This window comes from Sus scrofa, chromosome 8, assembly GCF_054392235.1.
Source record: "Sus scrofa isolate SSC_HxYL_T2T_F1_AM1 chromosome 8, Sscrofa_HxYL_maternal_Yorkshire_Landrace_v2.0, whole genome shotgun sequence".
In the NCBI taxonomy this organism is placed as follows: Eukaryota; Metazoa; Chordata; class Mammalia; order Artiodactyla; family Suidae; genus Sus; species Sus scrofa.
Window position 1 is genome coordinate 89,568,190 of NC_139390.1, and position 17,525 is coordinate 89,585,714.

General features: G+C 40.3%; 1 protein-coding gene across 1 annotated transcript in view; it reads left to right on the top strand.

Moving 5' to 3' along the window:
* LOC110262147 (uncharacterized) overlaps window positions 1-15,358 on the top strand; it is a 118,701-nt gene extending 103,343 nt beyond the window's left edge. The window contains exon 12 of the mRNA XM_084973779.1: window positions 11,343-15,358. The gene's annotated coding sequence lies outside the window, so the exon portion shown is untranslated. The remainder of the gene's footprint in view (window positions 1-11,342) is intronic.
* The last annotated feature ends 2,167 nt before the right edge of the window (window positions 15,359-17,525 follow it).

Here is a 17,525-nt window from a genome sequence, read left to right on the forward strand (position 1 = left end):
CTAGGCCAGGCGCTTGCTTGATGGACAAGACAGTGTTCAAATGGTCTGTCATATACTTAGGTTAAATATTCTTAGGTTTAGCTGCAGCATCTTGATAATGAGTCAGCCCAGGGATGTTTAGCAGAGGGGGCAACTACAGTTCATTCTGTTTTCTGTATCTGGAGATCAACAGTCCACACCCTGCTAATCAGCATACTAAATGTCAGAAATACGAACTCTGGCTTTTAAGTGTTGATTGGCATGATGAATATTCAGTGTTAGATATCAGATATCCCTGGTGAAATTAAAAGTATTCGCAACACGTGAATTGGTAACACATATTAGAGACTTTCTCCACTCTTGCCTGACTAGGGTGTGAGAAGCAAATGAAGACAGTCTTTCCCCCTAGAGGTCAAGCTCAAGGTTTGATCTCTAAGTAGTCTTGTGTCTAGCTGTTGGTTTTGAGGACTTCTGTGGCCCAAGACTAAAAGATTCCTGACTCTGGAGCTATGTCAGCCTCTAAGTAAGCAAGGTAGTTTTCAGAGCACCTAAGATGACAGCAAGCTGGGACTTTTTTAAACTTACAGAACAGCACAAACAGTTTTAAACCTGCTTGCTGATCAACGTTTGGCTAATAAATGTAAGTGTGGCAGAATTTGGTTTGAGACCTGCTTTCATTGTGACCTTAGTAGGTCAATCCTGCTACTGCAAGATTAAGGAGTAACTAGCCCTCCTCCCCCTCAGTTTCTTCCGTGGCCTCTGTTACCTTCCACAAAGAGCCTAAGAAATGTGTAAGACTAAATGGACTTAGATCAGTGGCAATACGGGCCCTACCATCAAGGAATTTGCAGAGAAATTTCTCTAGGTCTAATTGCTGCTCACCAGAGGCTACCACTGACCAATCAATCAATAGCCATGGTCCCAAATGAAAGTTATATAAAGGTGTAGATATATATGCATGTGTGTGTGTATATACACACACACACATATATATGTTCCTTGATGAAAGAGATTTTAGCTTATATATAGATATATATCAGCAGATTTATATCAAGAAATATATAAAAATATTATACATATATATCTCAGCTTTTTCACAGGAACACATCTTAGAAAAAAATCCATGTGTTTTCTGCTCCCTACCTGACAAATAAGTCTTCTTTAAAAGTATCTGGAGCAGGCAGTCTTACAGTTTATTTTGGCCCAGTGTTCAAAATATCAGAGATTTCTTGACATCTCCCCTGAATTTTGCTGTTGACAGGTAAATAATTCTGAATGGCGAAGGTAAAGGTACAAGGTCTTGTATCTCAGTGTTTAGCTCTGGATTTTTCTCTTCTCAGAAGCTTTTGATCTTCCATTGTAATTTTTGCTTTTTTACCCCCCATCTTTAGAGTTGGGTCATGGTCGTCTCATGACAGGGGCTGTCTGGGCAGTTGCCCTCTGGAATAAATTGTTTATTAGCATAACTGTTAATAAAGGAAATTTGGACCAAAAGCCTTTTTAGGGGAGAGATAAATTTGAGTTTGGAATTAACGTATAAACTACTATATATAAAATAGATAAACAATAAGGCCCTACTGTTTAGCACAGGGAACTGTGCTCAATATCTTAAATTATAATGAAAAGGAATCTGAAAAAGAATATATATAATATATACACATAAACTGAATAAAAGAATGTATATAATAAATATAAGGAATATATCAGGAGTTCCCATTGTGGTTCAGCGGTAACGAACCCTACTAGTATCAATGAAGATGCAGGTTCAACCCCTGGCCCTGCTCAGTGGGTTAAGGATCTAGCATTACCATGAGCTGCAGTGTAGGTCACAGACATGGCTCAGACCTGGTGTTGCTGTGGCTATGGCAAAGGCCAGCAGCTCCTACTCTGATTTGACCCCCAGCCTTTCATATGGTGCAGGTGCAGCACTGAAAAAAAAAAAAAAAATATATATATATATATATATATGAATATATGCATAACCGAATCACTTTGCTGTACACCAAAAACTAACCCAACATTGTGAATCAGCTATACTTCAGTTTAAAAAAAAAGGATTGCAGGGGTAAAAAAAAAAAAAAATGCCTTTCAAAGGCATTTTTAGAGCATTTAAAATATTTGAAAATGAGGGCTACATAGGTTAAACTGTTTAAGAAGAAAAAAATGTAAGCCTTTTTATCACACCAAAAGGCAACCTTAATTATACAAGTGTGCGCAACCATCCTTTGGCTGACTTGCCCTCCGGCTACCATTGGTAAGGCATCATGGTCCTTTCACAGGCTGTAATTTACAAAACTGTAAAGTTCATTTCCTCCATCTCCTCCTCCTTTACCCATCCCACAATTTTTAAATATAGAGCTGTCCTTTTTGGTCATGGTTCATGGCTAGTTATAGCAAGACTCTCTTGATACTCAGCCAGACTTTGAAGATTTTTTTTTTAAGGTACCAGTTAAGAATACCCTAAGTTAAGAATAAATTTCTTCACAAGCTCAGAGTAAAATTCTCCTGTTCCCTTTCCCATAAGTCCTAAAATAAAGTCAAGAAGTCCTTTTATTTCCCATTCCTACAAAACTATATTGTTTCAGATAGCTCTTCTTCCTAATGTTTGAAAATAGGAGGCAATATTCATTTAGTATGCATTATTCTGTGGTGGGTATTACATTAAAATGAACAAAAAAAGCATGAAACCTATATGTGTATAACCTCAAAGGAGCTCACAAGTCTAGTGGAGGAGGAAGACTAATATACAAATAATTACCATCCAGTGCCACATATGATGGAATATAACAGAGTGTCCCAAACTCTGGGACATCAGAGTTACCCCCAGAATGCAGCACTGTATGATAATCAAGATCGCTGGCCTCTAAAAAACACATAAAAAGATGTTCATAATCACTAATTATTAGAGAAATGCAAATCAAACTGCAGTGAGGTATCACTTCACACCAGTCAAAATGGCCATCATCAAAAAGTCTACAAACAATGCTGGAGAGGGTGTGGAGAAAAGGGAACCCTCCTGCACTGCTGGTGGGTATGTAGATTGGCGCAACCCCTCTGGAGAGCAGTGTGGAGGTTCCTTAAAAAACTAAACATAGAAATGATCCCACTCCTGGGTATATACCCAGAGAAAACCATAATTCACAAGGATACATGCACCCAATGTTCATTGCAGCACTATTTTCGATAGCCAAGACATGGAAGCAACCTAAATATCCATCAACAGCAGAATGGATAAAGAAGATGTGGTACATATATACAAGGGAATATTACTCAGCCATAATAGAGAATAAAATAATGCCATTTGCAGCAACATGGATGGCTCTAGAGGTTATCAGCCTAAGTGAAGTAAGTCAGACAGTGAAAGAAAAATATCACATGAGATCACTAATATGTGGAATCCAATTAAAAATGATACAGAAGAACTTATCCAGAAAGCAAACAGGATAAGAAACAGAAAGAAACTCAAAGATTTCAAAACTAAACTTATGGTTACCAAAGGGGACATGTTGAGGGGGAAGGATGGATTGGAGATTGGGATTAGCATATATGCACTGCTGTATGCAAAACCGATCATTAACAAGGAACTACTATATAGCTCAGGCAAAAATCTATTCAATACTCTCTGATACACATAGGAACATTTTTTGTTACGTGTTTCTTAATAGCTGTCCATATTAGAAGTAATGTCCCAGAGCCTTAATGTCCAAAGTTACTGAGGAGGAAACTGCACTGTGACTCTGCCATTGAACTCAAAATTACACATAGAGCATGTATACTTTGCAAGAGTATTATATTATCTTGACTGAAGCTCCTTTCTTTGACATGACCATCTTATTGATGAAGTGATATAAATAAGATTAAAAACCATTGGCCTTATGCTAAAAAGAGAGAAATACAGAGCCTATCCTGGCAGAAGAGAAAAACCTAAGTAGAGTTGTCAACTCTTCTCCTATTTCAAATAGGTATTCAGGGGCAACAGATGAATTCAAGAAACTATTATTAGCGAAAGGAAAGTGTTCTTCTTGATCTCAGAATTTCCAATACCTCACCACCGTCATTGCAGCTGCTAAGAAACACAAACTCTTTTAAAAGAAGTGTCCCTTCTAAGGGTATTCTTATGCTGGATCAAAATTAATGAACTAGATTTATAGAATTGTTTTAATGAAAGTGTGTCACACATAAGGAATCCAAGAAGTGCACTTGGTCCCAGTTATACACTTGGGGACCAAAGAAATGACCACTTGGTGGGTCTTTGGACCCTCAGTGTAAGCCACACTTTGGCCAGACCTTCTTCTGTAACCTAACTTCCTCCCATGTACCTCTCTACCTTTTGGGAAGGGGCTCTGATGATGCTTTGCATCTCTGGACACCAACACTGGCTTGGAGCTTATGTCCAACAAGACCCCATAATGTCTGGTTAGTCTCTTTTCCCCAGTATATATTTCTCAAGTAAATAGTTGTAGGTTTCTAGAGAAAGATTGGGGTAATCTTTATAGTGTATACTCACCATGGTGATTGTGTGTGTGTGTGTGTGTGTGTGTGTACATCTGTAAAGAGCTAGGTAGCAACTCCAGGAAAAAATGAGATTAGATTATAAAAGAAAATATATAAGCATATGATTTGGCTCTCTAGAAAACAATATAAACCATGTAAAACAAAATCTCATCATTTTAGCCAAAGAAAGTGATGTAATGATAGTGGGAGGGGGAGGCAGGAGAAGTAGGGCCAGAGTGTGACCAGGAGTTGGCACTTCAGCTGCCCCTTCAGGAAACTGTTCCAACACTTGTGTGCCACCTCATAACAAGGAAGGACGGCCACTTCTGTACATTCATAAGGTTCAGAATAGCCTGGGGAGTCAAACTCTATTGAAGCATCCTTCTAGATGTCCTCATCTCATATGTCAGGGACTCACATTTTCCCAGCCAGAGTCATGACTACCTTGATTGAGCTCTCAACCACTGTTGAAGTTTAGCCAATCTGAAAACCAAATCCTGGGCATGATCTTCAGTTTTTTCTGTGAGTCCACTGCATAAAATGAGGACTTCTGAAAGCCAAAATATCCCCTGGCTTTAACACTTAGTTTTCAGTTCGTTAATTGTTCTCAGATTTTCTATATCAACCTATAGAGCTTCAGTGCGATTTAAAAACCATCACCCAATTTCATGATCATTTCTCATCCCTACCCCCCCCCCCCATTTCAAATGCCTGAATCATCTCCTAGACTATTGCATTTCCCTCCATAGGCAGGCACCTCCCAGATGTCCCTTGGAAAGTTTTGTCAATTGACTTGCCATCTTGTTCCAAGCGTTGTCTATACACCAATTGCCACCAGGAATTTGTTCATCATTGCCAGCAAAGGAATGAGTGACCTGTCTCCTACATCCCACCTCACTGCATGCTTTCCTGGGCCACTTCTGGCACCAATGGGCATAGGTTGGATGCTCCAGAAAACAGATGTGAGCTAGACTGGGAAGCAAAAAAACTTATAAAAGGGAACAACTGTGAAAGATAAGGGATGGAAACAAGATTAGGCAGAATGAGCATCAGACAGTCAATGAAGATGTGACAAATCTGCCAGCCCAATGGGAGGTCTGAGCTCTAGAGCTAAGATTACCCGTGGGATGAGTCCTGAGAGTGGCCAGACAGATTTACCACCTCTTAATATGGTTATAAGCTAGGGGCTACCTCAGGAGAGAGGTCAGCCACTCTGCTTTGCTCAGTCAGTGGCTGGAAGCTACCTCAAGAAACAGGTGACTTTGGGAGTTCCCATCGTGGCGCAGTGGAAACGAAAATCCAACTAGGAACCATGAGGTTGCAGGTTTGATCCCTGGCCTTGTTCAGTGGGTTAAGGATCCCGCGTTGCCATGAGCTGTGGTGTAGTTTGCAGATGCAACTTGGATCTGGCATTGCTGTGGCATAGGCTGGTGGCTACAGCTCCGATTAGACCCCTAGCCTGGGTACCTCCATATGCTGCAGGTATGGCCCTAAAAAGACAAAATGACAAAAAAAAAAAAAAAAGAAAGAAAGAAAAAAAGGAAAAGAAAAGGGTGACCTTAAGAGCTGAGCTAGATCCTGAAGGAGCTAAATGCAGTGAGGCTTTTTTTGAAGAAACTGAGCCATGCATTTCTGTATCTGCCACTACACAGTTCTTAACCTGGGTTTATATTCTCGTATGGGAAACAGACACATAGCATATGATTTCTATTCAGCATGGTATGCAAAACACACAGGGTCAACTCAGCATAGCTAAGTTGGCGGAGCCACTGGGCAGGATAAAGTGGGAGTGAAGACTCAAATCAAGACCACTCCCCAGGGTCTTGGTCGTCTTCTTGTCCCCCTTAGTTAGCATGAAAACCTGAAATATTGAAATAAAACCATACTGTGTAGAATAAGTGCATTCACAGAAGGTCAATTTATCTTTTAATCCCTAAATGAAAAGAACGAAAACGATGTTTGGCATCTTCCAACCACAAATGGCGAAGTCTTTAGCCAAAGTGGAAACTAATTTGATTTTTCATGGAGTTATAAAAGAAAGCCAAGAAAATGTCTTAGTGTGGAATGCTTTATGCTTACTCAATTTTAAGAGTGTAATAGATTTTCTAACAATCATCAAAAAGTTTTTATCAAGAGGCTGTGCTCAGCATGGTCCTCGTAACAGAAAAAAACTTTATTCTGGAATGTATTTTGAGTTTGGGATAGTCAATAAATCATTGTAACTTCTAGATAAACCCTCATGTGAAAAACTCTTGATCTATTCCTTCGAAATGCAACTGCTCAAATCATTATAAGCTACTTCATCTTTTTTCCTTCATTGGAATTTCCAAATTAAAGAAGAACATATATTAAAGAAAAAAGAAGATAATATAGAAACAGTAACATCGTGTCTCCTTTAGAGGAAGAATATCAGTTTTGTGACTTTCCATGTGCTTTTCTGAATATCTTCAGCTGGGTGACTTGCTTCACCTTGCATGTGTAGAAGAATCACCAGGCCTAAGCATTCAAATCCACTTACTGAATAGATCACAATCCCTTGCAATAACTTGTTTTATCATTGAATAATTACAATATAGCACACCAAGACGGAGATAAGTGAATTCCACTCTTTGATCAGCTTTTTTTTTTTTTTTTTTTTTGGTTTTTCTAGGGCCACACTTGTGGCATATGGAAGTTCCCAGGCTAAGGGCCAATCAGAACTGTAGCTGCCAGCCTACAACAGCCACAGCAACGCCAGATCCGAGCCACATCTGTGACCTACACCACAGCTCACGGCAACACTGGATCATTTAACCCACTGAGCAAGGCCAGGGATCAAACCGTCGTCATGGATGTTAGTCGGGTTCATTACCACCGAGCCATGATGGGAACTCTTACTTTGATCAGTCCTATATAGCCACTGTCAAGATCCCTTTGGACTGAGCAATTAAATCACCTTGAAGGATTTCCCCCAGAATTCGTAATGAAGAAATTACTCTCATCTTGATTCCCCAGGTTTGTTTCCTCTTCTGACTGAACAGAATATACATACATATTCTATAAAAATATCTATAGTTATAATTACATATTACTTAAAAGATAAATAATTCTATCAAGTCATAATGGGTGGTAATATTTCTCAGGATCTGAAAAGGTCTCAGATGTGTGATACTTGCACGAGATCACTGAGAAAAACTACTCACAAATGAACACTGCAAGCCTTTCTACAGCAACAATATTCCAAGTCAGCCAGAAGACAGGCTGCTCTAGCTAGTTCCTTCCAGGGAACCTCTGAGCCATGGGACTCAGAGAAAATGTCTCTACAGGTCTTAGCCAGTGCAGTGGAATCCATCTATTATTTTCTTAATCATCTATTCAATGCTGGGGACTCCTTAGCCTTGAAGATTCTACTTGAATTTAATAGTGTGGCCTTTGTCAAATGAGGTGCAAGAAAACTCCTGAGATTCTGCAGGGCCACATGTCCATCTGGGTTTGATTTAGTTAATCTATCAAGTACTTGTGTGCAATTTTTCAGACACATGGTTTTGCTTCTCTACTTTTCAAGTAAGTTCTGTTTACTTAGGCAGATGTTGCAAATTAGCTCTTAAAATATTGCAAATGAAGTAAAGAAACCCTTTATAGTAGATCTGAGTCTGATGTGAATTTCATTACTGATTCACAAAGACGGACCAATTCCAGAATTCTATGCAAGTCTTTAAGAAAATATTTCTTTTCTTCCTTTCTTTTTTTTTTTTTTTTTTTTTTTTTTTTGCTTTTTAGGGCTGCACCCACGGCATATGGAGGTTCCCAGGTTAGGGGTCCAATAGGAGATGTAGCTTCTGGCCTATACCACACCCACAGCGACGCCAGATCCTTAACCCACCGAGCGAGGCCAGGAATCAAACCCGCAACCTTATGGTGCCTAGTTGGATTTGTTTCTGCTATGCCACGATGTTAACTCCAAGGAAATATTTCTTTAAAAATTTAAAGATATTTCCTCCTCCACCTTCTTGTTTCTTGGTATGTGGTGTCGCTGCTGCACCTTAGGGGTATCCCAGATATTTGGAAACTTTTGAGCTCAGATTCCCTTTTTTTTTTTTTTTTTTGCTTTTTAGAGCTGCACCAGTGGCATATGGAAGTTCTCAGGCTAGAGGTCGAATTGGAGCTACAGCTGTTGGCCTACACCACAGCCACAGCAACTCGGGATCTAAGCCTCATCTGCATCCTATACCACAGCTCATAGCAACGCCAGATCCTTCTCCTACTGAGTGAGGCCAAGGATCAAACCCAAGTCCTCATGGATACTAGTTGGGTTCGTTACCACTGAGCCACAAAGGGAATTCCTCAGATTCCTTCTTGGCCATAGAAAATGTGAGTATCCTTAACCTTTTCCCAGTTCCTTTAGTTGCTCCATTAAACCAAAAACTCGATTGTGAAAGAACTCCTCCTAAAGCATCCACTTAAACTCTGATCATAAGAATTTCATTAATTAGACATGTGGGTCATCATGAATTCACCATGAGGCAACATTAATTTATAGCACTTAACCTATCCAGTTAAGATATTTTAAAGTACCACTCTGAGAATATACATTATGAATAGAAAATAATTTAAATTTTTTATGCAAAGAATACCTTGGCTTTTCCTTCCTGTTTTTATCAGTTCCATCAAAAAGGAATGAACTATGAAAGAAATTTAAGGGGATAAGTTGCTTTTAGCTCATCCATTCACATGTTCTCCACCACATCTACCTTTGCCAATGACTCCAAAGCTATGCCCCCAACACTCATTTCTCCACAATAGTTCAGCCCTATATTTTCAACCATATCTAGGCTGCACCTGGATATGTCAGGGACTCATAATCATGACTCCAAAAGAAATCACATTATCAAGTGTCTCGTATCAAGAAGGAAGGATGCTTGCACTCAATACTCAGTGTTATCTGATCATCAGCAGTGTTGGAGTTTCTGAGAAATGCAGAATCTTAGGCCCCACTCCAAACCCACCAAATCATGACCTACATTTTATTTTTTTATTTTATTTTTTGTCTTTTGTCTTTTTAGGGCTGCACCTGCAGCATGTGGAGGTTCCCAGGCTAGGGGTCAAATTGAAGCCACAGCTGCCGGCCTACACCACAGCCACAGCAACTCCAGATCTGAGCCGCGTCTGCAACCTACACCAGAGCTCACCGCAATGCCGGATCCTTAACCCACTGAGCAAGGCCAGGGATCGAACCCGCAATCTCATGGTTCCTAGTCAGATTCATTTCCACTGCACCACGACGGGAATTCCTTGACCTACGTCTTAACAAGATCCTTAGGTAATTTTTCTATATGTTGAAGTTTGAGAAGCACTGAATTAGACTATGTGGATTTTAGGGCCTGACAATTTTGAGTTTGTTTCCACTTCTCTAATTTATTGACTATGAGACCATGAGCAAATTCCTTAGTCACTCAGAACCTCGATTTCCTCATCTGCAAAATAAAGATAATGATACTTCAAATGACTGTTGCAAACATCGCCACGAAAATTATTTGCATGTGTGTGACAGAGAAAATTTCATAAATGAGATATGTAAAGAAATTTGGTTGAACGTCAGATATTGACAGTTTCCTGTGGTTGAACCTTACCTGGCACAGTAAGCTCTAAATAAACTACAGGTTATTGTGGTCTGTATTAGTTTCCTAATTTATGACAGTAGCCATAAATTACTGGAAACTAAAATGGCTTAAAACAATAGAAATGTGTTCTCTCACAGTCCTGGCAGCCCGAAGTCTGAAATCAAGGTGCTGTCAGAGGTGGTTCTTCCTGAAGGTTCTGAGGGAGAATCTCTGTGTCCCTCTGTCCTTGCTTCTCGTTGTTGCCTGTAGTCCTTGCCTGTCCTTGGCTTATAGCCGCTGCACTCAGCCCTCCACGCCCACCTTCACACGGCCTTCTCCTCGAATCTGTGTGTGTCGTCCCCTCTTCTTCTGAGGACCCTTGTCTTTGGATTTAGGGCCCACCTCATCTCATGATCCTTTTTCCAAATCAGGTCACATTCTAAGATTCTGGGTAAACATAAATTTTTCGGAGTTCCCTTAATGGCTTAGTGGTTAACAAACCCAACTAGTATCCATCAGGACTTGGGTTCGATCCATGGCCTTGCTCAGTGGATTAAGGATCAGGCATTGCCATGACGTATGGTGTAGGCTGGCAGCTGTAGCTCTGATTCAGCCCCTAGCCTGGGAACCTCCATATGCCATGGGTGTGGCCCTAAAAAGACAAAAAAAAAAAAAAAAAAAAAAGAGAGAGAGAGAGAGAAGAACAACTCAGTCATTTTTGTCTCTTCATTATCCCATATTTCTTAGACAGTAACTCCCCCTTATCCATGGGGATATAGTCCAAGACCCCCAGTGGATACTTGAAACTGCAGATAGTACTAAACCCTATGTGTGTGTGTGTGTGTGTGTGTGTGTATTATGTGTATATATATGTGTGTATATATATATATATATATACACCCTCTCCTCTCTCTCTATATATATAATGTTTTTTCTACATATGTATCTATAATTATAAAGTTTAATTTATAAATTAGGCACAATAAGCTTCACAATAACTAATAACATAGAATTATGATTATAAAAATACACTGTAATAAAAGTTATGTGAATATGGCCTCTCTCTCTTCTCTCCAAATATCTATTGTACAAATTTAATGCCTTTTCCATCAGAACTAAGTGCTTACCATGCACTGTGGCAGCACTTTTGCAGTTTGAGGTGTGCCAGCAAAACTAGCACAAATTTCTTTTTCCTTCATCATAATTTCTTACTTCAGGTCTTAGCAACCTCAGCATATGATTATTTTTTCTTTCCTTATGAAAACATAACTTTCCCCTTTTCACTTATAGGAAGCTCTGTACAGCTTCTCTTGGGCATATCTGAATTGCCAGCATCGCTACTCTCACGCTTGGGGGCTATTATTAAGTCAAATAACAGCCACTTGAACACAAACCCTGTGATACCTTGACAACGACCTAGAAGGCTACCGAGTGAGTGACGGCTGGGATGCCCTGAGCAAGAGATGATTCACATCCCCAGCAGGACAGAGCAGAACGGAAGGCGCAAGGTTTCATCACAATACTCACAATGGTGCACGATTTAGAATTTATGAGTTGTTTATTTCTGTAATTTTCCACTTCATATTATTGGACTGAGGTCGACTGCAGGTACGGAAACCATGAAAACTGCGGCTGGGGGTGGGGTGGAAACTGCTGAAGCAAGGCTTGTGTCAAGCTGAAGCAGAGCAACAAATTGTTAACAGAGTCAAAGCTGAAAAAGGCTTCCCTTTGGGGTGAAAACAGCCCCAAGGACATCGAACTTGACAAGCTGATAGGATCTTTGTAGCAACAGACATCTCTTCTTCTGGAATGGGACCACCTTGCTTTCAGCACCCATTTACTTTCTCAGCAGAGTACTCATGTACAGTGAATACTCTCTACGATGTATGTATTGTCCTTTTTTCATTTTTTTCCCCCTGGGCTAGGGATCAAACCCATACCACAGCATCAACCCTTGCCACTGCAGTTACAACACCAGTCCTTAACCCAGTGTGCCACAAGGGAAATCCCTGTGTACTCTTCTTGAGTTATAAAATGAGATATATTGGAAAAGAGTATTGATATAGAAATAGAGAAAATTTGTGGGAAATGCATCAAGATGATAATTGTGGTTGTCCTCACAGCAGACCCCAGCGTTACCTCACTGCCCTCATTTCCTAGAATGGGCATGTATTAACTTATAATAGAAAAAAAACTAAACTAAACCTTTTCTCAGTATCTTAGAAAAAAGCATTACCAAAAAACGAGTGAATAAATAAACTATCAAATGGATTATCTAACTAACAGAGTTGAGTCAACTGATGGACTGAAAACATGATAATTAAACTAAAACCCTACGTAATTAGAAGAAAACATAGACAAAATATTTTGTTGCTATCTGGATTTTCTCAGTATCAAAGCAGTGAAGTGTTTTGGTTCTCTATTGCTTTTCAACAAACCACCTCCAAATGGAGTGCCTTAAAACAGTCTTCCAAGAGTCTCTGAGTTGACTGGAATCAGCTAGGTAGTTCTGATGTTTCAGGTGGTGTTGACTAAGCCCCCAGAAATCTGGAGGCTCAACAGTGCCAGGACACCCAAGGTGTCTCTTTCTTATAGCATGAAGTTGGTGATGGCTGTCGGCTAAGGGGTCAGCTGAGGCTGTCAGCTGAGGCTGTTCTACCCATAGGGCTTTTCCATGTGGCTTGGGCGGCCCATTGCATGGCAGTTGGGTTCCAAGGAATCAATCAAAGTGGGCATTGCAGATCTCTTTAATTTTTTGTTTTTATTGAGGTATAGTTGATGTGCAGTATTATATACGTTTCAGGAGTATGACAGAGTGATTCACAATTTTTAAAGGTTATGCTGCTTTTATAATTCTTATAACATATTGGCTATATTCCCTGTGTTGTAAATATATCCTTGTAGCTTATTTATTTTATGTGAGAATTGCAGATCTTTTAAGGCCCAGCTTTGAAATTCATATGTTATCATTCCCTCTATTTGATAGGCTCCTTGTCCAAATAAGTCACAAAAGCAGCCCAGACCCAAGGGGAGAGGAAAGAGAAACAGACACTATCTCTCAGAGGGAGGAGTGGTGTCTTTAATCCATCATTGGCAAGAAATAAGTTAGGAGAAGATCAGCTACTAACATGACAGAACAAAACCTCTGAATGTCAGATACCTTGTAAAATAATAAAGGACAAAATTAGAAAAAATCTGCAATAAATATGACTAACAAAAGCTTACTTTAAAGCCTTCAAGTATAGGGACTTGAGTTATGTTCCTTGATTCATTACACATTATTTTTTCCTTATGTGTTAATGACCTCTCTTATTTTACTTTTTTTTTTTTGCCCTTCTTTTTAACTCCCACTTCTGTTTCTCGTCATAGCATAGGCCACCACCCAGCCTACTATGTTGCATAATGCCATGGTGATTCACAATTTTTAAAGCTTATATGCCATGTGTCATTATTATAAAATATTGGCTAAAATATTGGGTATATTCTACAACATAGCCAACGTTTTATAATAATAATACATGGGGTATAACTTTTAAAAGTTGTGAGTCATGTTGCTATATCCCTGTAATATCTATATCTTCAAATATGTGGGCAACCTCTTAAATATATAGTATGGTTTTATTATGGCTTTATTTACTTTTTTACTAGATTGCTGTTTTGTTCTAAAAGGTTGTAACTCAGGGACAGTCAGGTAGAAGAGATGCACAGGGCAAGGTATGGGGGAAAGGGCGCCATGAACTCCATGCCCTCTTCAGGTGCCCCATTCTCCCAGCACCTTCCTGTGTTCACCAATCTGGAAGCTTCTGTTATGATTTCAAATGTACATACATAGTGGAGGATTTTAAATCTCATGCTTTTTCCTACTTCTTTCTCTCAGCAGCATTTTGGGGATGTCTCCATGTTGCTTGCTCACATGTATTTGCCTGCTCCTCACCACTGCATCTTGCACACTATGCACCCACAACATTGGATACACTATTCGAATTCTAGCAATGGACACCTGCTTTGGCTGCGATCTCCTGTGCCACAGGGATACTGGGCTGTAAATCTTTCGTTTGTCGCCTTTCACTCTAGCTAACCTCACTAAAGGTTGGGTTCTGCACACTGTGATTTCCTGACTCCCTTGCTACCTGACTTCTAGTGACGTTCTTCCAATAGAAGGTATTTTCAGGTGATCACACAAAGCCGAAGAAGGGGAAATGGACTCTTCCTGTTTCAGCTGCTCCTGGCATTCTTCCATCAGCACCTGGCAGCTAGGGCTCCAGCTCAGTGTTCCTATTAGAGCTTTTAGCAGCAGCAGCTGCTGCAGCATCACACCTCCTGGGAGCAGATGAGCACTCTGAGCAGCAGCTGGGTACCACTCCATCGGTCCACACGCCAGCCAATGACACCTTCCTCCCAGAGGTCTGGGCGCCAACTCTAAGGAATCCTTCCTCAAAGCCCCTCTGTTGAGATCATTCCACTTCTTTCCTTTCACTCCCCTAGTTCTAGAAATAGTAGCTGTTACCCATATTTACTAATCTCTGAGTTACCTCAGTGCTTTCTGAACTCTTTTATCCCCCCACACCCCATCCCCCCATCAATTCCCTGTATTAAAAACCCTCATGTGAAATGCTAGCGTGATTTTTATTTTCTTGTTTGAATTCTGATTGATTCATCTTCTGCCTCTATGCAGTCTTTTTAGAAAGAGAAGAACATTAAACCTGGAAGTGGGATCATTGGTTTATAGGAAGTATGCGTATCTATTTTTTCAAAATACTTCTGAAGTTCTTAGCAGCATGGCTATCACATTTACACCCCCTCATCCGTGAATGAGAGGTCCCAGCCCATCGTGTTCTCATCAATATTTGATATTCTCTGCTGTCCCAATTTGGGGGCATAAAGTGTTATTTCATTTTGGTTTTAACTTGCTTTTTCCTCTACTTTTAGGGAATCTTAGTCTTCCTTCATAAATGTGTTACTCATTCAGTCTTCATGCTCTTGCCAGTACATCTTCTTTGCTTATTTTTAAAGAATTATATTATCTAAGTGTTTACTACTTACAGATGTTTGCTATAGAATATAGATATTAAACCCTTACCATTTTAGACGTCACAAATATTTTCTCCCTGTCTGTTTTCTGTCTGTTATCTTTGTCATCTGTAGTTCTTGGAACAGAAATTTTTAATTTGAGGTAGTCAAATCCAGTAATTTTTTTTTTGCTTCATAATTTTTGCTGTTAAATCAGGTTAATTTGGATCTAATTTTTATGTTCCTTATTAGAATTCAACTTTTTTTTTTCTGTAAAGATCTTGTGCATTCATGAACAGTCTCCTTCCTCATTTCTTTTTGGCTCTTTTGGTTGTTTTATTTCACATTGTATTTTCTAGTTGATTGCTGTTGAAAGGGAGAAACATACTAGATATTTGTCACTTTGATTTTATTCTATTTATTATTGCTGAAAAATCAGCCACTCAAAACATGGTGGTATAAAACATACAATTTAATCTGCTCACGGATTGTGTCAAGAATACTGACAGAGAATATTGAGGATGGTTTTATCTCTGCTTCTTGATATCTGGAAGCTCAGCTGAGACTTAATGGCTGCTGGTGACTTAAAGTTGGGGGCTGGAATTATCTGGAGTTTCCTTCATTCATATGTCTAGATTTGCTTCTGGATGTTCAGCTGATCTTTCAGTCAGAAGACCTACAGGTGGCTGTTGTATTTGGTCTCCCCCCATGGGCTGGTTTGGGCTTCCTTACAATATTGTGTCTGAGATTCTGAGACGCCAATTGGCTATTTATAACCAAGCTTTGGATGTCACATAGCATCATTTGCACCATACTCTGTGCCACAATAACCACCAAGGCCTGCCCAGTGTAAGAGTGGAGGACCTAGATCCCACCATTTGATGGGAGGACTATCAGAAAATTTTCAGACATATTTCACAACTACAGGTCTGCCCTCTGGCCTGAGAGTTATTGTTTGCAATTATTTATGCTTTACCCACATGCAAAATACATTCACACTCTCTTATGGACACCTCAAAGTCTCATGCCATTATGAATCAGGCTCAGAATCCATCTAAATCAGATCCAGCTGTGCTTAAGATTCTTAGGTGTGGTTCCCTAAATGCAGCTCCTTGAGCACTGTTACTGACCTGTTGGATTAGTGACAATTCAGTGACTTGGGGCACTTCCTCAGGACATGGATTTGATACTGTTGAGAGGACCCTAGGGGCAAACTCATTGCAAATGTGGCCTCTGAAGAAAGCAGTCACCCACCATGAGCACAGCTGAAATGCCTGATTTTCTATGAGAACAAATAGAGGAAGGAATAAAAAGGCTGAGAGAGGTGGATATGCTGAAATGGATATATTGTACGAGGCCAAAAGAACCACCAGAGAACACATCATTCAAGGCACTTAGGAATGTGCTGGTGAGAGAGATACCAGCATCACTGGGAGGTCAGTGATGGCTCTCTTTTGCAGGCCAGGGCTGGAGGTACAGGAAGTGGTGAGAGCAGAGTTCCTTCATAGTAACAGTGGCCATGTATTGGTACTTAGTCACTAGAAGCCAGGAGGAGGGGCAGCCAAGAGCTTTTGAGCCACAGAGAATTGTAGAGATGGCTAATTGAACATGATGTCCCTAAGGGCAAAATAGGTAGCCAACAAGAGTGCTGCTTAATATTTATAGTAAAAAGAAAGCGAGAATGGAGAAGAAGGAGTTCCCTATTGGCCTAGCAGTTAAGGATCTAGCAATGTTACTGCTATGGCTCAGGTTAGATCCCTGGCCTACGAACTTCCACATGCCATGGGCGTGCCTCCCTCCCCCCAAAAAAGAATGGAGATGTAGGAAGTTGGGAGGTAGCTCCCTACCTGAGCCAGTTTTCAAATCCAGAACTCATTGTCTAGGGTCCCCAGGAAGAAAGTCCCTGCAACATTCTGGCGAGCCTGTTCTGGATAGATTCCTGAGTCTTTCCCCAAAGCAACCTTCAGTCATGTACTTGAGGGGCTATTCACTGCAGAAATGGAAATATCCAGACTTTGTAAGGTTGGTGAGACAGAGTCCAAAGTGATGCTGATTCCCAGACACCTGAAGCATCATCACCCTCTTAGAGTGGGGTGTGTGAGGCATAGTTAATAAATGGAGGCATGGCCAAAGTCTGACTTAGTTCTCCTGTCCCCGAATGTATTATTGTGACTGACATACATGGCAGTTGGAACCCCAGTCTCTACTGGGTTTCTAGCCTGTTGGGTAAAACCATCACAGTGGGCAAGGCCAAGAAGAAATCTCTGAAATGCCACACCTACCTCCCTACAGCCAAGAGAATAAGTCAAAACCAATATTGCCTCCTAGGGCAGGGGTGGGGGCACTGGGGTTTAATGCTATTTTTCTTTTGTTTTGTTTTTGTCTTTTTGTCTTTTTAGGGCCACAACCACGGCATATGGAGGTTCCCAGGCTAGGGGTCGAATCAGAGCTACAGCTTCCAAC